Below are 6355 nucleotides of genomic sequence, written 5' to 3' on the forward strand. Positions count from 1 at the left end.
CCGCTGCCCCCATCATTGTCCGCCCGGTGAGGCCGCGGCGAAGACGTGATGAGATGGCCGCGCTGCCATCAACCGCCGGGTTCCGGGATCATCCCCCGGCGCGAAGGCGTGCCTCCTACCGCCGCCCCAGGGGACCGTGCGCGGATCCCCGCCGCCCCCATCACCGACCGCGCCAGGCTTCGCCGGCGGCAGCCTCAGAGGACGGCGAGGAGGGAGGAGGAGGGGGAAGGGAAGGCGGCGGCGGGGGGTTAGGGTTCCGCCCCGAGTCGCCCTGGAGGGGACGACCCGAGCGGTCGATTCCTGGCGTGCGTCCTCTTCTTAATTAATAGATGAGGTAAAGCTTTTATCTCCATTTCAAAAAAAAAATTAAAAATATAAATAGCCACCGAGGGGATTAAATTCCGATAAAAAATTGCTAGGTAAATACCTGAAAGCCACCACAATCAGTGGCGGATATGAACCGATACTACTGTTTAATAGGACTAGTAAATTGTACTGTAAAAATCTACGAGCTGCTCCCAATAAAGGTAAAGCAACTGGCTAGTAAACCATATGAATGTTTTTCTTCGCTTACAAGCCACAACAAGGATATATTCATCACATCACAACAACATGAAGAAACATAGTGTACTGTTCTGTATATAATACATAAAAGAAAGGAATTTCGTGTTCTGGGTGCTCCCGGCCGAATGCACGGTAAAGGATCGACATTACAACTTTTAGTTTTCGGCACTCGGACCAGGGAGTGGGACTATTGGTATGTTGCCCAGGCCGGGTATCAGCCGAGGCTTGTCAGGGCCACATTCAGGTTCAGTAGTGCTTGTATATGAACCACAATCAGGAATTGGGTGTTTAGGATCTTGGTCGACGTCGTACAGAACCAATCCTTCATGATCAGGAGACTTGTGAATTGAGCAGTCTGGCAGAGCTGCGACGCAATGGAGGAGTAAATGTTAGTTGAAATCGGTAGAAAAGAAAGAAATGCGTTCGTGCACCAACCTGGAGCGGCTGGAGGCTGAACCTCAGGAGAGGCCGGAGTGGGCGGAACAGCAGCGGGGTCGGAGGTGGAGAAAGAACTCAGTCGCGGCTTCCCGTGCGACATGAGCAGCATCAGCGAGCGCAGAGACGAGCGTGGACGAAGTGCCATCCTCTATCTCCAGCCAGCTAGGGAGAAGACAAATTGATCGATCGATCGCTGATGAGATGACTTGTCTCCTGGCTCGAGGCTTGCACGCCTATTTATCTGTTTAGATTTAGATACATCCCACCGAGCTACCTTGAGTCCTTGACCAGCCTTGGCAGACGACATTGGAATGGAATGCGCGTTCATACCATGTAAATCCTGCACTATTGTTAAGTACGATCTGCCTCAATGCCATTGGCCGGCCAGGTTGCTGCGCTTCAGTCAACAAATTTTTTTGGATGAAGTGCGCTTCAGTCAACTACTCTACCTCTAGCATATCCAGGGTTTTAAAGAAGGAATGAACATGGCTGCAAGCTTCACGTAAACCTATTTTCATAGTCAATTTAGAGGGTGCGAATCCTATGGTGAGACATGCGTTCGTACCTCTTGAGGCAAGTTGCTCTCCCACTGGTCATGTCAACGTTGCGCGGATAGAGCCATATATGCAGTCTTATTCAGGCAACTTGCTCTGCCACTGGCCAGGTCAATGGAGTGTGTATAGATATGCAGAGGTAGAATATTAGTCCGAAATCTCAACATGAATCTTCCCTTAAGACTTCAAGAATTGGGTGCTAAGCTGTCCTTTATTATTCAAGATGAAGCTTAGAGCTCCGTCACACTACCTCAGATAACTACCATTCTGCTAGCCCAGTGCTGATCTTGAAACTGAATGGTCAAATCTCCTAGCGTGGACATGCATGTTCACAACCCTGTTTTGCTTCAACAACTACTTCCAAGTTGCAACTAATTTATGTGGTCAGCAAAGGATTTTACTGACACTAGTAAATATGGTATTCCAAAGCATGTGATTCATGCCTATTCCACTGTATGATTATTCTTCCAAAGCATGCGTTCCCACCCTATTGATCATTGAACGGTAAATGCCATTATTATTTAAAGCGGTTAGTACTGTAGCATAATCCACAAACTACTTCAACATCCTCTTGCAGACGAGACCTCACATCTCCATACTCCAAAGGTGCAAATAACAACAATGGCCCATTTGGATGTCTTGTTTCCAGGACTTGTTTGGTTTCTCTGCCTCTTTAGCTTCTTGTGCAGCCTACCAAAAGCCACCTGCAACAAAACTGAAGATGATAGACAAGCTCTCCTTTGCTTCAAGTCCCGGCTCTCATCTCAAGCAGGAGTTTTAGCTTCATGGAACAACACGTCCTTGGACGTTTGCGGCTGGCATGGCATCACGTGCAGCACAATGTCTCCTCGCCGTGTGATTGCACTAGACCTTGAATCAGAAGGCATCTCAGGCTCCATACCACCTTGCATTGCCAATCTGACCTCGCTTACAAGGATGCAATTCTCAAATAATAGATTCCATGGCAAAATACCTTCTGAGCTTGGCACGCTGAGCCAGCTCAGCAACCTCAACCTCAGCATGAACACTTTGGAAGGTAACATACCATCTGAACTCTATACATGTTCACAACTTCAAATTCTTGATTTGGGGAGCAATTCACTCCACGGAGAGATCCCCCCTAACTTAGGTCAATGCAAGAATCTTCAAGAGATTAATCTTAGCAACAATAAGATACAAGGGAGCATCCCTTCTTCTTTTGCAAACCTTCCTGCGCTGCGCAGACTAGTTCTTGCTAGCAACAGGCTTACGGGCAACATACCACCGTCTTTGGGCAGCAACCCTTCTCTCACATATGTCTATCTTGGGATGAATGCTCTAACAGGCATCATCCCAGAGTCCCTAGCAAACAGTTCATCCATACAAGTACTTTGGCTCATGAACAATAACATTACTGGAGAATTACCAAAGGCTCTCTTCAACACGTCATCTCTTCTTAAGATTTCACTCCGACGGAACCACCTTGTTGGTCACTTGCCTTCTGTTACTGCCACCTCCCCCCCTATTCAATACCTCGATTTAAGGGATAACCATATTTCAGGGAGAATACCTTCCTCGCTAGGGAACCTTTCTTCCCTTATTGATCTCCTTCTTATGGAGAATGATTTAGATGGGAGCATACCAGACAGCTTAGGTCATATCCCAACACTACAGAGAGTGGCCTTGAGTGTGAACAACTTATCTGGGACAGTTCCACCATCTCTCTTCAGCATGTCATCACTGACATATCTTGGCATAGCAAATAACTCTCTTGGTGGAAGCATACCCTCCAACATTGGTTACACACTCCCAAATATTCAGGCATTAATCCTCTCAGCAAACAAGTTTGACGGCCCAATCCCAGCTTCTCTTGCCAAAGCATACAAGCTTCGTATGCTTTACCTGAATAGCAACAGCCTAACTGGGTCCATGCCCTTCTTTGGGTCATTGCCTAACTTGGAGGAGCTTGCTTTGGCATACAACAAGCTAGACGCAGGAAACTGGGGATTTATCTCTTCACTCACAAATTGTACTAAGCTGACTAAATTGATGCTGTCTGGGAATAATCTCCAAGGGAAATTGCCAAGTTCTATTGGCAAACTTTCAGATAGCCTTGAATGGTTATGGCTAAGGGAGAACAAAATTTCTGGGCCTATACCACCGGAAATTGGCAATCTTAAGAGCCTCGGTAGTCTATACATGGATTACAATCTTATCACTGGTAATATACCGACAACAATTGGGAATTTACACAACATGGTGTTTCTATCCTTTGCTCACAACAGACTTTCAGGGCAAATCCCGGATACTATTGGTAATCTAGGTCAGCTAAGTGAACTGAAATTGGATGGCAACAATCTTAGTGGTAGTATACCTCCAAGCATAGGGCGTTGTAATCGACTCCAAATACTCAACCTTGCTCACAACTCACTAGATAGCAGTATACCAAGCAATATCTTCAAGATTTCTTCACTTTCTGAATTGTTGGACTTGTCACACAATTACTTGTCTGGAGGAGTGCCAGTGGAAGTAGGTAGTCTCATTAATCTGAACAAAATTAGTATATCAAACAACAGGTTGTCTGGCAACATCCCATCCACGCTTGGACAGTGTGTGGTTCTGGAGTATCTTGAGATGGAAAGCAACTTCATTGTCGGAAGCATTCCACGAACTTTTGCCAACTTAGCCAGCTTGAAAAGGATAGATATTTCTCACAATAACTTGTCCGGAAAAATTCCAGAGTTCTTCACATCCTTGAGTACCCTGCAATATCTAAATTTATCTTTCAACAATTTTTATGGAGAAATTCCAAGTGGTGGTGTTTTTCACAATAATAGTGCGATATCAGTTGAAGGAAATGATGATTTGTGCACTAATAGCATTGCCATAGAAGGTATAACCTTTTGTTCCACAAGGAAAGAGAAACGCAATTCATTGGCTTTAGTGCTACGGATAGTTATGCCAACCATTGTTCTTATTATATTAAGTTTGATATGTATTGCAATAATCTATTGGAGGAAGAGAATGCAAGTAACACCACATTTGCAAGAGTTCAGTCAGAGAATAAAGAGTATATCATATGAAGACATTGCGAGGGCAACAGATAGGTTCTCTTCAGAAAACATTATCGGATCAGGATCATTTGGCGTTGTTTATAAGGGCAGACTGAATTGTCATCAAGATCAAGTTGCCATCAAGGTTTTCAACCTTAACAATTATGGATCAGATAGGAGCTTTATTGCAGAGTGTGAAGCCCTACGAAATGTCCGTCATCGAAATCTAGTTAAAGTCATCACTTCCTGCTCTTCGGTGGATTCTACCGGTGAAGATTTCAAGGCCCTAGTGTTTCAGTACATGCCGAATGGTAACCTAGAAATGTGGCTACATCCGAAATCCACTGAACATGGTGAAAGAAATATTTTGACTTTAAACCAAAGGATCAAAATTTGTTTGGATGTAGCATTTGCATTGGATTATCTCCATAATCAGTGTGCATCCCCACTAATACACTGTGATTTGAAGCCGGGCAATATTCTTTTGGATCTTGACATGGCTGCATATGTCACCGACTTTGGCCTATCAAGATTCCAATTCACTACATCAAATGCACAACTAGAGAGTTCAAAAAGTTTGGCTGGCCTAAGAGGATCAATCGGATACATCCCGCCAGGTGAAATTTAGCATATCCACATTATGCTGGTTATGTTTTTTATGAACTTGTAAAAATACTCCAGATTATCTAATATGTGTCACAAATGTAAATGCAGAATATGGCATGAGCGAAGAGATATCAACCAAGGGCGACGTCTACAGTTTTGGAGTGCTTCTTTTACATATAATGACAGGTTGTAGTCCAACTGACAAAAAATGCAATGATAGTGCAGGTCTTCATGAATTTGTCGATAGAGCATACCCAAATAATATTTATGAGGTTGTTGATCCAACAATGCTGCAAGATGAAAGCAATGCGACTGAAGTGATGAGGAGCTGTGTCATTCCACTTGTTAGAATAGGCCTCGCTTGCTCCATAACATCTCCCAGAGAGCGCCCTGACATGGAACAAGTTTCCACAGAGATCCTTAGTATAATGCATGTGGCCTCACACATGGGCGTGAAATGAAGCAAGGATTTGGCAGGATGGTAGGTAGCAACGGGAAGTTCATGTATACTAGAAGGATTGGTGCACTTTGATGTGATCAGTTGTTGACATGTTACCGTGAATAAAGAAGAGATGCCCATAGAGAGTTACTGTTTTTAGCCTTCTCAAGCAATATACTAATAAGGAAATGCAATGGAAACACATAAATCAAAAGAAACAGTCTTTTATATATGTGAAATGTCTAAATCTCTGCACTATATGCTCACAATATAGATTTAACCACTCTCATGGTAGACTACCCATAAGCTCATTCTCATAACCCTCAAATAGCAAATCCTCTCCCCAATAGTGATAAATGAAACACTTGGCCCAACCAGACGCTTTCATCGCAACACACCAACATGATGTCACAATCTTGCATGAACCCATGGACTTTCTCATAATTGCCATTGTCCAGAAACTAAAGGATTCAGATTTTGTGAAGAATAAGCAATAGATTGAACATAAATTTAAATTCTGACAAAATTTAGAGGTGATGCAGTAAGCACCTTGAAAAATGTAAAGTTGGCCTCATCACTCTTTCTTGGATGGATATCTTAAAGATTGCGAAGTAAACTTAGGTATTCAGAAAATTTATTATATATGCATATGGAAGTAGGAAATAGATCTATTAATAACTCGGATCTGATATCATGGAAAATGTGAAATTAAAGCAGGCAAT

The sequence above is a fragment of the Lolium rigidum genome, chromosome 1 (genome assembly GCF_022539505.1).
Source record: "Lolium rigidum isolate FL_2022 chromosome 1, APGP_CSIRO_Lrig_0.1, whole genome shotgun sequence".
In the NCBI taxonomy this organism is placed as follows: domain Eukaryota; kingdom Viridiplantae; phylum Streptophyta; class Magnoliopsida; order Poales; family Poaceae; genus Lolium; species Lolium rigidum.